The 22,023-nt window shown below is 46.3% G+C and overlaps 1 long non-coding RNA gene across 2 annotated transcripts in view; it reads left to right on the top strand.

Annotated features, from left to right (window-relative positions):
- Window positions 1-3,629: 3,629 nt before the first annotated feature.
- LOC118687121 (uncharacterized) overlaps window positions 3,630-22,023 on the top strand; it is a 38,312-nt gene continuing 19,918 nt past the window's right edge. For both annotated transcript variants that reach the window (XR_004980298.1, XR_004980299.1), the window contains exon 1: window positions 3,630-3,757. This is a non-coding gene — a long non-coding RNA (uncharacterized LOC118687121). The remainder of the gene's footprint in view (window positions 3,758-22,023) is intronic.

Below are 22,023 nucleotides of genomic sequence, written 5' to 3'. Positions count from 1 at the left end.
AATTTGATACACTGCAAAATGTGATACAAGCAGGCCAAGCATGTACTGCAGTCTTTAATTCTTTGTGGAGAAGTGCATGGTGTGAGAGTTGAGGCTGTGTGAGTTACTTATGCGGAGCAAACACAGAAGAGCACACATCAACAGATCTGGAGCAGACTGTACTGCCAGCAGCCAGGGAATGCTGTGCAATTGCAGCAGCACGGCAAGGCATGAGTGCTATGCAGGCAGATGGTAATGCCAGAGCTGCAGCTCTCTCAGGCCTTTTCCTAGGAAATCCGTGTCCACAAGTGCATGTACAAAGCAGTGTCATTTGTAGAACATGAAAAGCAAACCTTCTGTCCCCCTTAGCATTTGTAAGGCTGTGGATGGAGTCCTGTGGCTAGCTCTGGGTGCCAGGTTTTAAGACAGATACACATCAGTTGGAGAGAGTCCAAAGGAGAAATAACAAGAAGGCTCAGAAGTCTAGAAAACCCGACCTTTGAAAGGAGACTGGAAGAAACAGGCTTTGTTTAGTCTAGGGAAGAAAAAAATTTAAGTGAGACACAGTACCAGTCCTCAAATACGTAAAAGTTTACTGCAAAGTGTAACACATTACATCATTTGCTGTGGCCACTGGCAAATCTGTGAACAGTCAGGATAGCAAAGAACTTGAGGAGGCCACCAAAGGAAGGTGCTGAATTTCCACTGCTGGATATTTTAAAGAACCAGTAGGGCAGTTATAAGAGAGACCAAACATTAGGGACAATCAACCCAATCATGAGCTTGGAAGGTGAACTCTCCAACTTTGTTTCATACTGTGCAATACTATCAGCTCCAGAGTTTAAGACAGTACTATGAAGCAATATGATTGTAAAGAGATTAATGATTGAAGAAAAGTCCTTACAGCTGTAGGAAAATAAAAATGTAAAATCAGACATATGGACCCTGACCTAGATAGTCTCATCAGACACCCATATGTAAAGCACATTGCAGCACAACTGCTGTGGGATCTTCACTCAGCTGAAAGAGTTGAGTAAGGTGAAAGGGGCTGTGGGAAAAAAAAAATATTTTTACACACTTACATGGGCAACAATTACTTTAAATCCACTTCCAGCTGCCTCATAAGGAAGTGGCAGTTCCCTGTGTTACAGCTACCAGCAAAACTCACCATCACTCCAAATGCTAACAGGAGATGCTTCACTCCTGGTTTTGGCTTTTAAGTGCACCTTCCATCTCCTCATGCTTGTAGCATCAATTGTTTATTTCAATAGTGAGATGGGTCACAGTGTCATCAAACTGCAGACTATATTCATAATCCATGCTTGGGTATGGAGCCACAATCACAGTTCAGAAAGGGCAAAGAAAATGCAGATCCATGTCACTCTAGAGAGGCCCACCCTCATCATAGTGCACCAACAGGACATGAATGCTCCAAAATGCTCTAAACTAAAACTCAGTGCAGAGGAAGTTGGTTGATTCTTACCTGTTGTCTTTAAGATGCTAATCAAGGCTCTTGTAGTATCATCTAGTGCTCCTAAGGGTGCCCTGAGAGATCTGGGAGAAACACCTGAGATTTTCAGTTTTTCTGTACATTGCCAAGCCACCTGCCTCCACTAGCAGCAGAGGTGGCACAGCTTAGCAGAGCATGGTGTGGAGGAAAAGCTCACTCCCTTAAGAAAAGTAGTTGGTACAGCTGAAAAAACATACCAACAGCCTTCCAGGCATGTCAGCTTGTTCTCAGCACACAGTGCTCCAGCAGTGAGTGGGGAACATGATACTGAGTCAGTGAGGCTGGGATCCACATTCAAACTTTTCTCAGAATTGAAGCAGGACCCACACACTGACCCTAAAGTCATTGCTCCATTAGCTTGCCTTCCCAAAATAGACTTCCTGGAGCCTAAAGCTAGCCTTTCATGGCTATGGACTTTGCTTGAAGAAATCCCTTCATCCCACTTCTCTGGAGGGTTCAGGGAGCACCTGGGTGGTTGGCAGCCTGCCTGTCTCTGCAAAACAGGTTAAGCTTCTGCGTTCCTTAAGCAAAAACTGTTCACAGAAGCAGCTATGGGTTATGCATGCCTTTGTACAGAAAGTCATCTCATGTTCATTATTCTTGTCTCCTAACTAGCTCATGGCTGTTTCTTCTCTGTACAATGGGAGCAACTCTGCACAGCTACTGGAAATCAAACTGCACAGTGCAAAGTTACCTCTTGTATCAGAAAGCTCCTTATTTGGAAAGCTGCAGAGAGTGCCATACCCTTACATTTGCAGTGGCTCCACGTTGAGGAAGGTGACGCTTGTGAAGCAGTATGCCCAGTGCTATAAGACAAGTGAGGAGGATGCTGCTGGGCAGCCCTAACAGCATACAGCAGGGACGGCCCCTCAGTAGGCAAACTAGGTGAGCTGATTCCCCAGCTTCCTTTAATCTCTTCTCTAAGAGGAGGCTCCAAACCAGCTGTGCAAGCCCTGCACTCCCCTGTAGTGCTTTGACTCTCTGAGCCATGACTACCCGCTTATGCCTTCCCTGCAAGCCTCTCATAAAATTAGCTTTGATACATGGCAAGTAAAGAGGGATGTGAGAAAGGCAGACAGTGGCACTTTCAGACCGAAGCAAGGAGGCTCTCAGGGCAGCCCAGCCACCACCTCATTCAGGCTGGGCTGCTGCCTGTGTGCATGTTCCACCTCTGCTCTCTGTGGCTGTAGCCCAGTAGGCAGGGCCAGAGGTCATCTTTACCATTTAGAGTTTGTCCCACAAACAGGTCTTCTTCCATCCCTAGGAGCCCTTCCCAGGGCATTCTGCTCTCCATTTATATATTGTACTTTTAATTTTTTTTTGTTCTGTGAGAAAGCCTAAGCTATTTCTTCAATAGCAGAGAGGGAGATGAAATGGCTGAGGAGTAATAAATAATACAGAGTGGTGGAGCAGACCTCACATTAAGCCTGAAGTCCACATGTCAAGACATCTGTCTCTTTTGTCCTTTTTGGACCAACAAATTAACCCCAATGAATCAGTACATGTTTCTTTGCTTCCTTTTAAAAAATTATTATTTATTTATTTAATATTTTGGCAGGGGAGGCATCAAGCAGAGGCCTTCCCTGTAGTTGTGCTCCTGTCCCAGGAAGCACGGATGCATTTCCATGGCATGTCTGCGAATCAAACTGTAGGCTTTTTACATGGCAGCTTTAAGCAGAATTAGCGCGGCTGCTGTCCGGCCCAGCAGTCGGTGACCCTCACTGGGTCCCCTGGATGAGCGATGCACACAAGCCGGGTCCCGGCAGCACTGCTGGACTGGACGCCCCTCAGGTCACTCTGTCTGTCCCCGGCCCCAACAGGGACGAAAGCCGAGAGTCTCTGGTGGGCCGTGCCGCTCCCCCCGCCAGGTTTTCCCACCTGGGCCGTGCCTGGCCCCGCGGCGTCGGCCGGGAGCCCGAAGGTTTCCACAGCCATCGGCGGCCAGGCTGGCTCCCGCGGGCCGCTCGCCGCCGTGCAGGAGAGGCGGAACACGTCCGGCCCCGTGAGGAGCGGCAGCGGGGGCGAAGCCGTGCCGCCGGCCGAGGGAGGCCCGGCCCCGCCGGGGCCGTGCGGGCTCCCCGGGGCAGCTCCGCCCGCGGCCGCTGCAGCGCTCGGCTCCGCCTCCCGAGCCGGAGCGGAGGCCCTTGGGGCCTAAGCCGGGAAATGCAGGGCCAAACCCCGACCGAGTACGAGAGGGACAAACACCGAATGCGGAATCTGGGACTGGGCTCATCGCTTCAGACGTGCGCTCTTTAAATGACTGTCGAGGTAAAGATGTTATGCTGTTTATTGCCTTCCAGGACACTGGCAGAAAGCAGTGGTGCTCTCCTCTCTGGAAAGCAAAACCTGCCCTAACAGCTTCCCTGGGTCTTCCCCTGCTGAAAAAGGAGAGCCACTTGTTAACATAAAGGAAGATATGGTTTTTTTCTTGTGTTCTGGCCAACAGCAAACTACCATCACTCTTCCTGTCCAAAAATACCCTGAACATCCCTACCCCATCCCCTTCACCGAGCAGTAGATGTGGTTTCAGCACTCTCAACTGGCTGGGAGGCAGCCTTCACAGCAACAGCAGCCTGGCCTCTGACCCTATATATTTTCTGAAAGCAGTGCTGTAGGAGAGCTTGACAGCTTTGGGGTGAAGTAGGAGCCTCATCGCAGGCAGAATGGTTCTGGAGTTGGGGCTGACACAGTGGGACCTACTTCCACTTGGACCCACTTGGGAAGAGGTGGTTTCAGTCCTGGCAGGTGCCTAGTACATCTCCTCTGACACTGAATCACTGGCCCTATCTCATCTGACCCACACTAGCCTTGCCTCAAAACACACTGGATGACAAACACCCGCTTTTCTTCAAGCCGCAAAGAGTTGGAATCCATTTTCATGCAAATTGCCAGAGAAAGGCTAAAGGCTGAAGTGTTATCTCCCCATCCCAAGCAGCAATATGCTACCTCATGGCAGTCATATCTTCCAGAGGAATGAACCTTACAGAGAGAGGTGGCAGCTGGCTGTCATTTGGAAGAACAGGGCCAGTCTCACCCGCAGAAGCAGCCCTGTGGCTGTTGTGCATCCAGCATTTTTCCACTCAGTGAAGGCCATTCCTCCAGCTAAGATGCTTGTTGTTGCATGGTCTCCTTCTCCATCTTAGCGTTATCTTTGGTGATACGCAGCCTGGTATGTCTTGCTTGTAGCCACAGGTCTGAGAAGCTGATCCCAAGCAGTCACCGCTGCCTCAAAGTTGTTGGACAAGAAGTAAGGACATCCCCATCTGGGGAAAAGAGAGATGACGAGAATGAGCCACAAGGGCAGTGTGCTGGATTCTTTCTCTCAATTACTTCATCTCTGACTTTTTAAAAAAAATTCTTTATCTCACAGGTTGTTTTTTACTGCAGTAATTTCTGTGATAGCTGAGGTTGCAGGTATTGGGAAATAGAGTTATAGTCAGGGACAGCAGAAGGCCTTCCACTGTTGGTGGCAGTGCGCAGACCATGGGGCAGAAAAGATCATCAAGGATTTTTCTCTTGCCATAATCACTATGCAGGTTATGCACATTGTACCCAAAAGGTTATGGAGAAGCTGAGCTAATGAAGCATGAGCCTCAGAAAACTTCCTTGTACTGTTGTGGTAAAGAAACACAGGGGCTCTCGAATCTCTCATGTAAGATTGGGCTGAAAAAAATACTGCATCAGCCAGGACTTGGAAAAGTAGTGATGAAAATAAAAGCCTGGAAAGAAAAAGAAAGTGACCTGGTCTTACTATAAGACTTGGCAGCTCTGGGGCTGAGTTTTTTGCACTGTCCAGTTCCTCTGAACACCCCTCTGACACCTGACATCTCTGGACCACACTGTTCACAGCACTGCAGTCTAGCAGACTAGGAATTCAAAATGCCAAGATATTGAGATTTTGTGAAATATCCTGGTTATTTCTTATGAAGTCCCATTCCATATCCTCCACTTGTATGAGTGAACTTAGACAATTCTCAAGATAAGCCCCAGGCAAGAGACCTATATTATAATCTTTCTTTATAGCAACACCCACATAAAAGAAAACCCCTTGAGGCATAGTCTGCCTGTCTGTGTATAAAGGTGGTTTACTCCTTTTAGAATGGCAAGTATTTTCTGAAGGCAAAAATGGGAAAAAATTCAGAGAGCTGTGAATTGTGTGAAATGGACTGACAATATTTGTATGGGAAATACAGTGAAATATATTATTTTCTACTACAAACCATTACAACTACTGATATGCATAGTAGTAATGGTTACAGCCATCTCAGGTACAGAGCCAGAAATATGCCCTATGTGAAACATTTCTAGTTCCCTGCTGAACGACCTCTACCTACAGCTAATGAAGCATCTTTTAATCCCAGTTTCTTTCAGACCCAGGCTACATATGTGCACCTCAGGTACCTCAAGTATGTGGTACCTGAAGAATAATGGAAATCAAAACCCAAAAGGTGTGCATATTTGACTAAGAACACAAGGGAACTTACATGCAAATTACACTTTTGCAAACCTTTGCCAAGGCAGTGCCGAATTCAGCCCTAGCACTACACCAATATATATCACCTTGGTTGATGAGGGGGTTTGTTGAAAAGTTATGGTTAAGTCCTGTCCTGTCAGCACCTTGTTGTAGTATCCTGTGACAGGACAGAAGATAAAATTTGGAAATAATTTTCATCATATGTGTGCATAGACTCTGTTCCACATACTCATAATTTCTGGAACATACTGCTTTGGGGTTAATAATGTTACTGGGATCTTTATTCAAGGATGGTTTTCTGATAAGGCAAAGAAAGTAACCAAACAGCCCCCTGAATCCCCCTGAATCCCCCAACTGTCATTCTTTGAAGGACAGACAATGTGACAAGCAAAAAGTACACAATGGATACAGTAGAAAATCAATGTAAGTATTTCTTCATCACCTGACTCAAGTAAGTCTCCATTTTGGACTTTGAAAATGCCCAGGTCTCCCTTGTGCTGAGTTCAGCTTAGCATCATAGCACTCACTTCAATGAGAGGAAAGCAGAGAGTGTATGAGCCTAAGGTTATGGGAATACCACTTTATAACATGCTTAAATAGTGTCTGCTAATAGTAAAGCTGAGCAGAGCTCACAGCATTGTGTCATCTCTGTGCCCATACCCTCTGCCCAGGGGCTTAGGCTGAGGCTGCAGAGCTGGAACAGGCTGTGTGGGTCTTGCTGAAAGACATAAATAGCTTCACTCCTTTCTGATTCCGTTTTATTAAACCATGACATTAGCCACAAATTATATTGCCTTAGCGAAAAATAAATGTAAATATCAGGGCTTGTCTGCAGACATCTCGTCTCTTTGTGACTGGCACCTGAGATCCCTACACATGAAAAACAAAGTGGAGAGCACAAGGCTCCCCATTTTCTCCATGCTTTTGTCGATTATAGTCTCTGGACATTTGTCAGCACTGTGCAATTGCTGAGTTTCCTGTCCAGGGCCAGTTTCCTTGTTTGCACAGGACTTTCAAATAGCTCTGGGGGGAAAAAGTCCAACCCCTCCTGTATGACCACAACAGAGGAGAGGTGAGTTCCAGCCGAGCTGCACAGAATGTTTTTGGGCATGACCAAGGCTCAGGGCTCTGGCACTTCTTTTGGAGCACAGCAATGGCACAACGTGTTTGCCAACGGCATCTGGTTTGGAATGAATCCCTGACCTTTATTATTTTGCAGCATGACCCATCTCAGGGCAGTTGCATCCCAGCCCTTGGGCACTCTCTGGGAGTGACTCCATTTGCATCATAGCTTTTGCATACAAGGGAAAAAAACACAACTATATACAACAATAGTGGTAATTATGGCAAGAGCAATTAAAAAAGGAGGGAGAAAGAAGGTCTGGGTCCCATCCAAATTGTGTATGCCCATACCAAAACTAGCATTATCTTGAATGGGACTGAGTGCTGGTTTCTTCCTAATTCCCAACTAAAGCTACAGAGAAGGCACACCTTGGATTTACAGCAATATTTTCTCTTGTACCTGTTTATCTGCTTTGTTCATTTATCTGTGACTTAACATTCATATTTCCAAAATCCAGCCCATCCAACAGGTTTCTGGGAGCGTAGTCACAGTGTATTGCATACATCTAAAACACCCTGAGAGAAAAAACCAGCTCCAAGGGCTTTTTAAGCTTCAGCAGAGTTCAGTTCTGCTGGAGCGTTGGTGGAAGAAGTTAGAGGTGGGAGCAAATGAATGAGAAATTCCTGCCACTGTTCTCCAGTCTGGTTCAGCAGAAGTACCAATGGAGCAAACTCATCCTTCCTGACAGCAGGTCTGTTTCCCTCTGGTCTCTGCCTGCACAAGCCAGAGACCTCCATCCCTCCATGGTCATTATTGATCTGGGTGTTTCCCCTGAGCACAGCCCAGAGCTGCATGTGTGAGCACCCCTTCAATTGGTACCATGCTCTTCTGTTAGGTGCATTCAGACCAGCCTGGTCCCAGCGTAGGTCTCTATTTTCAGATTAGCCTGGGATGGATGCTCTGAAGAAGGAACAGGGCCAGTATCTGCCTTCCAGCTTCCCTCTGAGAGCAGAAGCAGCATTCACTCTATGTGTAGTCTCACTGAGAAAAATTCAAGCCTTGCATTTGGATGTATAGCTACAGACACATCTCTCATTCCTTCCACCTCTGATAGAAGTCTTGGAAAGAGCTACCACTGCAAGGTGTAGCTTTCAGGGAGGATGTGCACATGCATGGACTGCTAGATTGGAGGCACTCCCTGAACCTCTAGGCCAGGGGACTGGCTGCTGGGGAGCCCCACACCAGGGGATACCCTGGGCTTGATGAAAAACAAAATCAGAAAACCACAGCTAGTCCTGGGCTTGTAATTCAAAATGGAATTAAGATCTTGCATCTCACTCTGATTTATTGTCTGTGGAAGTTCAATTCAAATTTTTGTGCAGGCCAATAGAAGTCTGTCATTCTTGAGCACAGTCAGGAAATCCAGTTTGGAAGGGGCTCTGGGAGGACAGCTGGTCCAGATGCCAGCTCAGAGCAGGGCCAGTTTTCATCAGGCCAAAAAAGCAGGATTCCACTAACTCTCTTTTTCATCCTATTTGTTGGCTTGAGAGACTGGATTGTGTTTTTACCATATTTTAGTTACACTAGCAATAGAGAAACCACTGCAGCTCTGCCCAGCTGAGGAGTCAGGTTCCGTTTTGCTTTTTGCCCTGGTTTATATGAAAATGGCAATTGATAAGAGCCCAAACCGTCCTCAGCTCCACCAGAACAATGCCCATTGTCCTGGAAAAAAGTAAATCATGGTGATCCCCATTATGCTACTTCTAGTGGCCACATTGTCTTTGATAAAAATAACCCAGGGCTATTCTTTAAAAAAACATGGTCTGAGCTTCTCATGAAGGATGAGGCTTCTTGATAAAAAGCCATGCCTGAATAGCATGGCCTCACAGCACCACAGCTGCAGTACTGCTGGTGACCTCTTCTTGTGGTACCTGGGTTTTGCTTTGGAGATGTCCTGGCCAAACAGAGAGTGTGTTGGGTCCATGCTTCCTGGGGACCAGGTGAGTATGTGGCCCTTCCCTCAGAGCCCTCTGGTTTCACTGGGAGTCCTGTGCCTTGTAACTGCTTTTTCTGGGGTCCACAGACTAGACAAGGGATGATTGGTGTTTGGCTTTCCATCACACTATGCTGAAAAGTGTGATGCAAGCACTGAGACCAGGCAAAAGGAGACACGGGGAAGGAGAGGCTGTAAAGAGGTAAAATATGAAATAGGCAGGAACATGAGGGATGGAAGCAGGAGGATTTTGATGGCAGGATTAACCAGGGAGCATGCAGAGAGACGCTGCCTGAAGTGACATGTCAAGAGAAGCTGAGGACCACACAGGCTCTTACAATGGGACAAGATGTTTCTAGCTAGACTTTGGATAGAGTGTGGAGGAAATAGATGGAATTTAACACTTGGCATGCTTATATTCTATGCCAAGAAGTTAGCATTTTCCTCTTTGCTTTTAAAGGAGACAAACCATCTTAAAACAAGGTTTAAATGATTGAAAAATCTCTTTCGGGCAAACTTTGTGGGTGTTGGTTAAGAGGCAAATGAATTGTTTTGATAGCACAGCATCTTCCCCCACTGAACTTTCAGAGGCATAGAGGGTGCTACTTTCAGAGAAAAACTGTATGAGGGAAGTGACAACTGACAGATTGAAAGGCTTATCTCAAAATCCTCCCTTGCTTTCTCCCAGTTCAATATCAAAGATAGACAAAAAGAGGTCAAAAGAGAGATGAGGTCAAAAATAGAGACGGCACACTTGAGGGTCCTAAGGACTTTGGATTTTTTTCATTTTGTCATACAGCCAAAAGAGTCAAGCTTCCAGTAAATTATTTTTAAAATTGATATTGTATTCATGTCAGCATAATTCTCCAAGGCACAAAATAGGACACAGGCAAGCAGGCAGATTTCCAAACTGTCTGGCCCCTTTACATCATTTCCTCCTCGTAACTTATCCTGTGTATTCTACCTCTGACTTGACATCTCCAGCTTCCTTTAGATAAGGGAGAAATTCTTCTTCATTCTTCTTCAAGTGTCACGTGAACTTCTTCAGTTTTATCACCAGTTTCTCAGATAAAGGGCTCACGTGAAGCAATCCTTTCCGAGCTCACATTCCTATCTTCTAACAGCAGAACATGAAGCTTTCCCACCTTATAAGGATGGGTTCCACTGCGTGTTTGAAAGGTGCTGCAACTGCTTTAAAAGGTTTCACAGCCTGAGTATTACAGAAGAAAATGTACCTGGTACCTGCCCTTCTGGATTAGCCAGCAACCTGGCATTCCTGCCATGCTGTTCTGTGTGCCAGAGCAAAGACCATTTGGAAGGTAGTATTCCATACTTTTTTGTCAACAGATTTTCATCCATCTCCCAGCACAAGCTGATGCTGGCTGCATTTAATGGAATAAGTCAGAAAATGTCTTCATTGAATCAGGAACTGCTTTCAATTCCCTGAAGTCTGTTCTCCTCACTCCATGGTTGAACTCCAGGCTCTGAGTACATCTGCTACTGGTGCCTAAAAATCAAGCACATTAATGTGCTTCCATGTAGAAGAACCTCAGAGCGTTTCCTTTTTACTACATTTGAAGAAAGTTGGAATGTAAATGTATTGACACAATAAGCACTGGCATTTAAAATGAAGCAGAGAAACCAGATGCTCTGTCTCTTTCATTATACAAAGAAAGAAGGAAGCGTCCCAAGAAACACCAAATGGCACCTGTTGTATGGAGACCAGGCTGCCTATTCAGACTTTTATGCAATAAAATGGACACTTTAAGATTTACCAAATATGTAATTCAGCCTTTTAATTTTCTTTCATTTTTGTTTCCAGTTTTCAGGCTACAAGTCCCTGTTCCACTCATAGTAAAAAAATATCTGTTTTGGAAACCAAGGACTGGGGAGGAGGGGAGAGGCTCCCTCTTTGGCAGCTCATTTAAAATCCAGGCTGTGATCATGAGGGATGCATTACAGGCCATTTTATCACGGGCCATGCTGTTCTCATAAGGCTTCCTATTTCTCACAAGCCTCCTTGCTCATGGAAGGGAAAGCTGAAGAGTAGAGCTGCACAGGGTGCCATGCTCCTCTTCACTCCTGGGCAGACGTGGGACTGTGTGGCGCTGTTCTGCAAGAACTCAGCTGCTCTCTCCTTTCCTCCTATCTGCATTTTCCTTCTATTGCACTCATGGGAGATTTCTCAGTAGGACAGGTCGGGAGCAGTAGGACAGTCCTCAAGGGTTACACTGAGTGGCAGGCAGGCAGAAAGGTCATCTCTGTGTGGGAGCAAGGGCAGATTAGAGAAGTTGGAGGTCAGTGTCCAACTCCAACTGCTTCAGCCAAAACTGATGTCAGGAGGAGAGTAGGTTATTTTTAATTAAACTAACAACAGAGAAGGACCCATGATATTGTTCTTGAATAGAAACTATTTAGAGGAATAAATCATCACCATGGAAACGGGGAGCTTTGCCAGAGCAAGGCAGGAAACGAAGCACAGGGAGAAATACCCAAGGAATTTTCAGCCATGATAACTGCAGCAACTGCTTGTTTCACAACTTGGGGTTGCACCTTTGGGGACCCCAAGTTGCCTTCCTAAGTTCATGGGGCACAGGGGAGTCAGTCAACCTAGAAGCTTGTGGTGGGATGCAGCACCTCTATAAAGTTTCCCACCAGTATCAGCACCACGTATGCCTGAGGTGGGACATGAAGAAGAGCAAAGCCTGCAACAAGAGCCTGCAAAACATCTTTGGGATGTAAAATTAACTACACAGGGATTAAACCAAAATTAATCCAGAGGACTTGAAGCCTTGGAATGTTATCAGCTTGTCTGTTTCTCTAAGTCCTGATTAGATCCAAATCCCAGTTCTTTATCTTGAAGTCCTAAAAGGCAAGGACAAGAGCTTAGCTGAAAGGCAACACAGCCTTCATCACATTTAATAATTTCTTATGTCCCTCACACTCATGCTACCACTACAGAGAAAATATAGACACCCCATTCTTGGCTGTTTGTGCTGTCAGAGAGGCTGACTCCTGAGTATATCTTTTCACTCAATATGATTTTGTCCATTTTTGAGCCATTTCCATACTCAGGAGTCCAGCCTGGGCAGCTGTCATCTCCTCCACTGCATTTGAAGCTGAGCAGGATATAAGGGCAGCTGCTTCATGTTCTTTGTTGTGTGCTTCTTCAATGCAATTCCAACCATGGGTGTGTAGGCAGAACCAAAGTTAAAGGCACAGAAAACCCAGAAGAAAATATCCATTTGTATAAAACAATTTGGAGAAGTAACAGCATCAGAACGCCAGGAAACACTATAGTAGGCAGAAGGTTTAGGGAAGCCCAAAGGAGCAGCACCACCACCAGTTCAAGAAGAACAAGCAGCCTTCATCCTTGCTTGATTGCAAGTGCAATAATTGAGCCTCCTTGACTTATCCTAATGTTTCATGTTGTGACAAGAAACTCCATCACTTGTGCATGAAAGCCAATATGCAGCCAGGGCACTGGCAACCTCAGAAGTCACCCCAGTTTAAGTGGCAGCCTGGAGGCTTGCTGCCATGAACAGGTATCTGCAGGCTCTTCCAAATCCATCATGAGCAGCAGCTCTCAGGTGTGATGGAAAGATGTTCTCTGCATATAACACATGGGATATAATGCTGATTCCAGATCCCAGGACAAGGCCTTGCTAGCTTAGCCCTCCAGGTGGATTGAAGCAAAGCTGGGGAACCTGCTCTGTCTGAGGGGCAGAGGGTTTGTTATGTGCCTGAGTAGAGGGGAGTCCTTCAGTGTCCTCCTTGGATGGGAGCAGCCCCTCGGATGGGAGCAGCCTGGAGACACATGGCACTGGAGTGCCTGCTCTGGGCCTCAGGCAGCAGGGCTGTGCACCAGGCCAAGGCAGCAGCACACCAGACAGAGGCTAATATTACTCTTCCCAGAGATTCAGTAGGTCACTGCTTCATCCTGTGAGCAACTCCAGATTTCAGGGCAGTGAGAGAATTGTTTACATTGGCTACTTGTATGAATGCTAAAAAAAAGAGAGGGTATTATGGGACTTCTGTTCTTTAATTCCAAAAAGAAATCAAACATGTCTAGACTGCTGCATGCATGTGGCTTTCCTCCAGGCTTCTCCCACCTGGAGCAATAAGCAGGCTGGAAATTCTCCATAAAAGAGTTTTCAACACCCATTTAAAATGCTGTCACCACAGGCATACTAACCAGTATTGACCAGTCAAATTCTATAAGGAGGCAACATCAGATAGAGAAAAAGTTTTCAGGCACAGCCACAGAGATCCTCTGTGATTTCCTCACACCCTTTCAGCTGAGGGAGACTGTGGAACCAGCTGGCAGCTGGCCCCGGCCAGAGTCCAGGCAGCACAGGGGGCTGTGCCTGCATTCCTGCAGCGAGGCTGTGGGAGCAGCAGCCTCACAGGCACCCCACGGGGCACACACTGCTCTCCTGCAGCCCCAGCTCCATCCCCAGGCACTCAGCCCTGCACCAGACCGTGTGAAGCAGGGCTGCAGTGCAGCTGTGGGCTTTTGTTACTGCTGTTACCTGTTACCTATTGCTGCTGACAAGAGGTGTCCGAGCTGGTTGTGGAGAAAGACATTTTCCCTTTAGGCAGGAATCTGCCCAAGTTCAGACTCCATTGATACCAGCTCAGTGAGGAGCCAGGATGGCAGAGGTGGGGGAGGACCAGCAGTTAGGGAGTGGGTGCTCAGTCCTTGCAGGTTATCTAGCCTGTCTTCCTTGACAAGGCTGATAGCCAGGGACGTAGGAGGGCTGTGGAAAATGATTAGCAGAAGGGACAAGGGAATTACCATGTTGATTGAAGCCTGAGGTCTACCTTGTCTGGCAGCAGCCCCAGCACAGCAGCTCAGAGGGAAGTGGAGAGCCGTGTAGTCAGGCAGATGTGAAACCATCACATACTGTCAGTCTTGTTCTTTTGTGAAGTTTCCTGAATCTCATAAACTCTCAAGCTATCATGACCCATGTTGTATTCAATCTTCTTACCTAAGTTACCAGTCCCAGACTTTTCATTCTTCCTCTCCTACTGAAGGCAAGATTCTTCTTAGCCCAGTGCTGTAGACATTTGTCCAGCAGAGACTGAGGTCAGACACCAGACTACCTACATTACAGATGGGAACAGCCATAGCAGCTGCCTCGGGAATGCCCCAGCACTCCAATCCCTCCTTTTTCTTAGCAGATCTCTAGAACTACCTTTAGCTGTTTTCCCTGCATGTCCTTGTTTACAAAGCTGTAACTCTTTGCCATCATTACCATTATCCAGACTTTCCGCAGTTCCCAGGGACATGGACAGAGTTTAGCCACATGTGAAGAAGAGGCCCAGGGGAACAGGCAGTGTTTTTCACAGTTCTCTAGTCCAAAAGGAGATCCAGATTGTAATTTTCTGGACATGATGCAATAGATAAATATTTAAGAGAGATTTTGAGAGATCTGCTCCCACAATGATAAAGAGCTTCTGAACTCAGACAGCAAGTTTAGTCCCTGAATGAAATATTGCTTAGCACTGGTGGAATGTTTCTACACAGCAGTGGGGTGTAAATGGACCTAGATCATCAGACAGGAATTTTTCTAAAGCTATAACACTTGAAATAAACAGAGAACTGGGGGGAGGCTGGGTCAGTTCCCCAGGGCTAGGGACTAGCAAGGAAGAGTCCCCTGCTTGGGAAGAGGGTGCAGAGCCTGTCTGCTGGTGATGCTCTGTCTGAGCACACATGGAGCTGCAGTCAGTCTGCACAGCTGAGGGCACCAGCCCTGCAGGTAACTCGGGCAGCCCCCGTCCTGCACATATTTTACAGACTTGCAGGGAGCTCTTCACAAGGAATAAAGGTAGAGATCTCTAGGAGATCTAGGAGATTTGATGTTTTTTGACTGCAGGCAGGTGAGGAGAGGAGTTTGGACTGTGACCACATTTGTTGCCTAGAATCCATTTCCATGAGTGCAGCCTTGCACTGCTTCTCCACAAACCCACTTCTAAAGACACCAGGCCCAGCCTTCAGCCAGTGATGATTTGTTTTCCCAGAGTCTGTGTGCTCCAGCCTGAGTGCAGAGCCCACTGCTCCCAGCTGCCTGTGGCAGATGGCACTGTGGCACACAGGCTGCAGAGAGCCTGGGGTGAAAGGGTCACACTTGCTCAAATACCAATACAGGTGTTGGGGATGGGAGCCCCAATCCTGCCTGCCCAAGGGACAGGGGGGACCATCATGCTAATTCAGCACTGAGCACAGGATGTGCACCCACCCTGCTACCAATTCACCCTGCTGGTGGTCCAGGCCTCTCCCCCTTCCTACTACCACAGCTGCATAAAAGCACAAGCAGCAGCTTCCCAGCAGGCCTCAGCCAGGCCCCCCCAATGGGGGAGTCAGGAACCATCCTTGCCAGCTACCTGTGACCAACTGTGGTCCAAGACCTACCATGCTGCAGTTCCCTGATGCTCTGGGGCTGCCACCTGTCCCCCAGGGCCAGTGTGGTACTAAACACCAGGGGAAGGATGGAGAGATGGAAACACTTTTATCCCAGTGGGATGCTCATACCTGAGTTTCCCCCCTTCTATAGCACCTCTGCTGGGAGGGAGGCCACCCCAGTGTGGGATGTCTGACACAGGAGGAAGACAGAGCACAGCTGGGCTGTGCAGGAGCAGACATTTCCCATCTGGTGAGCCAGCAGTGCGGAGGCAGGGGGGGATAATACTGTGCTTACACAGATATGCGACGTCCAATCAGCAGCTCATACATAATTCAGGACCTATGTGATGACATGCTTTAAGCCCTGCAGAAGAATCCAAATATGTGTGAGACTACCAAGCACTTGCTTTGGTGAGTTATCCCAGCTGGCTGCCTTGGTGGCATCCTCGTGCTCAGCACTAGCCATATCCTCCTGTCCAGCATCACTCCTCTGCCATGGTGATTTTCCATGGCTAGGAACAAGCTGGATGGAACAAGGTAAGGAAATTATAATCATCAACATCCTCTGAAAATAATTTCTTTGAGAAGCTGAGTAATTTGATCAGATGCTTGTATCTTCTACCAACTGCCCAGGGCCAAGCACACTGCTTTCTTCACCGGACATTGTCTTGCTAATATTACAGGACATTGTCTTGCTAATACTACAGGAGTTATAAAAGGATGAATGAGTGATACCTATAATTTGATTCCATTTCCTGCATGGAAAAAGCATAATTAGATTTATTTAAGAAAAGAAGAACAATTGAGATATTATTCATCACAAAGCAGTCCACTGGAAACTCCTACAAAGCAAAAGAGAAAAAGCCAAGCCCCAGAGTCAACTCTCTGAGTTCAAGTAATAACATTTCTCCAGGAACATTCATAGATCTTTCACTAATGCTAATTCAGCCTCTTCCTCTCTTTATGCAATGATGAATTCTCTGACTGAATAAATCAGCTCCCCCATCATACTTTTCATAAGAAGAGAACTTAAATCAGTTCACTTTGTTGAAGGTAATCAAGAACCACCTTAAGCAAAATCCAAGTGTTCGGAGCAAAATCCTCAAGCTGCTGCTACTTTTCATAGATAACAAACCTAGTGAACAACAGCACGACTGTTTAGTGAATTCATTTATTAATTCTCAAAGAGCTCAAATGCCACCACATAAGTATATGAGAACAGACTGTGAAGCCAAAATATTTGTATATCCCATCCTTCCTTGCTCTTGCCACACAGAACTGGATGCCTCCATGCCTGTTTTCCAAAGAGCTGTTTGTGTTCATAAACTTGGAAACATTTACGATGGCGCTAACAAGAAATGGTCTCAGCACAGTGCCCCGAGCAGCTCCTCAGGGAAGGACACAATGATGTTATGATCATGTTTGCCCTGATACTGGGCTCTTTCCCATCTCCTTGTCTGGCCATTTAGCACTGGTGAGGTTTTGCTGCTGCCCAGCAGGGTGCTGCTGGCACGGATGGCTCCAGCTGCCTGCTCGGCAGAGCAGGGCTGAGCAGCACAAGGGGTAGGGGAACAGTGGAGAGAAACTGCAAAGAATCACAACCTGCCTTAGCAAAGAGATGAAAGGGGCTTTTGTCTTTGTACACAAGGCAAATATGGCTTTCACTTCAGTTAGAAAGCTGGAAACTGGACCAGTCAGCTGCAGTACTTTAGGAATGGCACATGTGGGCTTAATGTAGCTTCTGAAGGATGCATGCAGAGTAGGTATCTGAAAAAAAAATTTAAATGCTTTTTCAGGAGCTTCTCAGCTTGCCTCTCCAGTACATCAGGTAGGTGCAGGTTTACCTCTGCAGAGCATTATGCACTGCACCATTAACTTCCAGAAGGAAGTGGGGCTGTCCAGTACAAGATTACAGGGACAAATGTCTGCACTGCTCACGTGTCAGTGAACACCTGCAGAAGTGTTGGCATCACACAGCCACCCAGACACAGAGCTGTGGGAAAGCTGCTCCCTCTAGGAGAAGTCCCCAGCTCTTTGTGCTGCACCGATTAACAGATAGCAATGAAAAACACACAGAGGGTGGAAACTGCTTGGAGTCAGGTTTCACCTAATTATTCTAAAAGGTGTCAGGAAAAGGTAACATTGACTTGTCTTTTTTATATCCCTCAACCATACAAATCCCTGCTTTTCTGTCTGTGGCCCAGGTTTATCAGGGCCTGATCTGGGGCCTGATCTGGGACAGGCTGCTTGGCTGCTGAGCCATGTTGTTCTCGCTGTCTATCTTTTCTGCTTGTAATACAGGCTGCAAAGGACATAGTCACCCTTGTGCATGTTGTCCAGCCATTAATAAAAACATTGATAGATGTATCAATACTTGTTTGAGGCCCTGCTGTCCACTAAAAGTGTCACTAATGATTTGCTGCTTGGGCTTTATATTGATTAATGATGAATGCACTGAATGTGGATTGCTGTAGTTTAACAGAAAATGCTTGGGCCCTAGGACACTGAAAACACCTCTCCAGTAGCCCAAGTATTATTGCAATTTCTACATTTATTAGCTGAGCTTGAAAATATGCTTAGTCAACAGAACCCATTTCCTACACCATTCCCTATCAGTTTGTACTATTTAATTAGCCATGATGATATTTTCTTGCTTCTCTTTTAGCACTTGCCTCATGTCAAATCTTCATTCTGTTGGCACTGAAAGCAAGCCAGTGGGACTGGAATTAGGTCATCCTGTTTCCATGGCTGCTTCCCAGACCCCCAGAGCTTTCCTGAGCAGCAAGTCTTGTTAATACCACCCCCCCACCCCCCCCATATTAGCAGTTCAGAGGTGTCTCTGTGTGGTTAGCTGAAAACTCCCAAGTGCAAACTGTCAATTCCTGTTGGTTTGAAGGAACAGGAGCCATAGCTGCTCACTGGCTTCCTTGGGGCAGGGTGGCTCACCTCAGGGTCCTGCCCATCCTGTGCTACTGCAGACAAACTGCACTTTCAGCTCTTGGGAAAACAGCAGGTTCCTTCTGATCTGAATTTGACCAAACATTCTTACTTGCCCTGTACTTCTTTTTTTTTTTTCCTCCTTAGGATGTTTGTTTCCCTCATTGCTTCCCCATATTTCCTCATTTCTAATTCATAGTTATTGCAGTGAACTTCCCTATTTCACTGTTTGCTAATTGTAAATACCTGCTTCATTAGTGCATTTACTGCCCCTGAACCCAAGTTCATTTACAGATCACCAGTACCCAACTGTCTCAGTGTGGTATTTGGACTTTCCAGGGGAACATCCTAAAACCATTTAAAGTCAGGGCTGGATGGAAGGAAGCTACAGCTGCTCCATTATATGCTGCTATCAGCAGTAGTGAAATGGGCTCTTCACATCCTGATATCACAAGCAAAGATGCCATAACAAGTGGAATTGCTGAGGGAGAGAACTGAAGTCCTGGTAACTCCCTGCCCCTTGTTTCCCACTGAATCACTCCTTCATGAGGCAATGCTTTTGTGGAAGAGTTACCAGGTACTGTGGCCAGCAGGGTGAGGAAGGGGATTCTCGCCCCCAACCCTGCTCTGGTGAGACCCCACCTGTAGTGCTGCATCCAGCTCTGGGGTTCTGAGCATAAGTACTCAGCCTGCTGGAGTGAGTCCAGAGGAGCACCATGAAGATGATCAGAGGCATGGAGAACCTCTCCTATGAGGAAAGACTGAAACTCTCAGAGTTAGGGTTGTTTGGTCTGGAAGAGTCTCTGAGGAGGTCTTATTGCAGCTTTCCAGAAACTAAAGGGAAATGTGGCTACAGGAAATGTGGAGAGGGACTTTTTACAAGGGTATGTAGTGATAGGACAAGGGGTAATGGCTTTCAACTGAAGGAAGGTAGGTTGGGATTAGATATTAGGAAGAAATTCTTTACTGTGAGGGTAGTGAGGCACTGGAGCAGGTTGCCCAGAGAATTTGTGGATGTCCCATCCCGGGAAATGTTCAAGGCCAGGTTGGATGGGGGTTTGAGCAGCCTGGTCTGGTGGAAGGTGTTCCAGGCCATGGCAAGGGGGTTGGAATGAGATGATCTTTAAGGTCCCTTCCAGCCCAAACCATGCTGTGATTCTAAGAGCTCCCTCACTAGCCACTGATGACAGGAGGAGTCACAGCACCCCTCTTTGAGCCTGGCTACCACCAAACACTCCTGCTGCTCCTTTTGGGGCTTTCCTTTTGAGTCAACAAGTACAAACTCATCAGCTTTCCATGGGCTTTGGAAGTTGAACTGGTTCACATAGCAGCACAGGACTGCCTGCCTCTGTCCTGGAGGTTTCCCCTCTGCAGCAGTTTCATACTAGCAGATCTCAGCTGCTTATGCAACCATCAGCTTCCTTTTTACTCAGAGTTTATAGTTTAAAATATTTGGGGATTTTTTGTTTGCTTGCTTGGGTTGGTTTTTTGTTTCCCAGCTGTAGACAAATTAAATCCTTCCCTTTAGGCAGTATAATTGTATAGTATGATCAGCTGAGTATTTAATTTGGTTTAAACTTCAGAAATGTAATCAGCTAAGCAATACACTGACTAAGTTCTGAAATAATTTTCATCTGGCAAGAGTAAGATTAGAGTAGGCTTACCCTTGGGCTGGAAACAAACACTGGCTTTGGAGACTATAGCATAAAATTGGAGAAACATCAAAGGTATTTCAGTCCTAACTGTAGGAGACCTCAAGATGTGTCACTCAGACTGAGACCTTCCCATGTTTTTGCAGATTTTCAACTTCAGAGCATAGATTAATGAGCCATTTTTCCTGCTGTCTGCTGCTATTTGTGTGTCTCTAGCAAGATGGTCTACTGTCCCAGCAGGTTCATTAACTGTTGGGCAGATGGGTCACAAATGATTTGTACCTTTTGCATCTGTATCATTAGTGGAGGTTATTAGTGGAGGGAAGGAGAAAGCTGGAAAACAGAGGGGAGATGAAAGGTGAAGAGCCCTTGTGTTGGATGACGAACTGCAAAAGTTTTGACTTTAAAAGTATGTGTAAGTAAATAAAAATCTCCATCTAAGGCTGCAAATTGCTTCCAGTGTTCCTCAGATAGATTATCATTCAGTCAGCCATTCAGGAATTCAAAACATTGCTACAGACTTTCCCAGATCAAAAATAAATCTTCCACATCATCAGAAACATGTATGAGCTAAAAAAAGCTTATTTATGGAAAGACTAGAGATCTGCCCTGTCGGACAGACTGAAGCACCCTCAGCCCCTGAATTAAAGGAGATGGAGAACTTCTGCTGTTATCCCTGCATGCAGATAAGTGCACTGCAGAGTTGGAGTGTGTGTGTGTGTAATAGAAACTTTGGGAATAGGGGGCTTATAACCAGCTTTAAACATGTACATCCTTTAATTCCAAGACTGTTGGAGCTTAGACCATCTTTCCTTTGTCTCCCTCCAAAGCTTGGATATGTGGGAAACAGACTTTGTTCATGCTTTGGAGAAAATTGTAGGATATAATTCCAAAATTCAAGGATATAATTCCAAGCCAGGAAATGCCAGGTCTGGCCATAATATACTGGAAGTGTCACTGAAGCAGAGCTATGAAGTTGGGTAGCTTTCTAGCTACCTAACACTGGAAGTCTCTCCAGGTTCTAGAGATGAGAAAAATGTTCAAGACTCCTGGAGGAGACGTAGAAATCTCAGGAAGGGAAAGAGTAAGTCAGAGGAGGCTCATGTCTTGTACTCCTCTGTTCCTCCTGCAAGGATACATTTATTTTCCTCATTTTAATAGGCTGCATAAAGATCATCCTGAAACATAGCCCCAGACCTTCCCTCCAAGATCCAAAGGCAGACATCAACTAAGGTCCTTAGAGGAAAGCACTTTGGGTTTTCTTCAGCACATCCCAGACAATATGAATCTAAACCAGACAGCTGCTGTTAAAACAAGACAGAATCAGCTGGGCAGAGCCTGGGGCAGCCTTGCTGCTGACAGCCACGCTGGCTGCCCATGGCAGAGGGACCCTGACTGGGTAACAATGTGTGGCAGGCCCATCCGGAGAGCGATGTGAGGCCTGGCCGTGGCTTTCTGCCTTCTTCAGATCAGTGGGTCTGAGCTGTCAAGCTCAAGAGTGAGAAGTCAATTCTGTCAACTCATTGCTCAGGCTTTTAGAAGTCACTCTTTGAAGCAGGCAACGAATTTCTATTCAAAATCTAATTGGGCATAAGGGGCTTGTTTGTTTTTAAATACATTTCAACTCCTTTCCTATTTCCTGACAGAATTTGGTTCTGAAGCTCTGAATGCTGTTTCCTTTTCTGCCACACAGCCAAATTTTAAAGAGTTCAAAATGTATCTCATGAGTACTTAACCTCAAATGCTGAACTAAAGCCAAAGCTCTTTGAAAATATGCATTAGGCTTTCCTTGAAGCAACTTTTGTTTCAGCCTTTGTTCTGGAAGCAGGACACTGACACATAGGACCTTCCTAAAGATCATGTGGTTTGACCATTTAGGAATGGCCAGAAGGTGAGCCCTGGAGGTTCCTAGGAGCTGTTAATGCTGCTAATAAGTAGCTGTGGTTTGTGAAGTAAAATACAGTCCTGGGACTACATTACGCCTGGAAACCTGCAACTCCTGTACCATC

The sequence above is a fragment of the Molothrus ater genome, chromosome 6 (genome assembly GCF_012460135.2).
Source record: "Molothrus ater isolate BHLD 08-10-18 breed brown headed cowbird chromosome 6, BPBGC_Mater_1.1, whole genome shotgun sequence".
Taxonomy (NCBI): domain Eukaryota; kingdom Metazoa; phylum Chordata; class Aves; order Passeriformes; family Icteridae; genus Molothrus; species Molothrus ater.
This window is presented reverse-complemented; position numbering and strand designations above follow the sequence as displayed.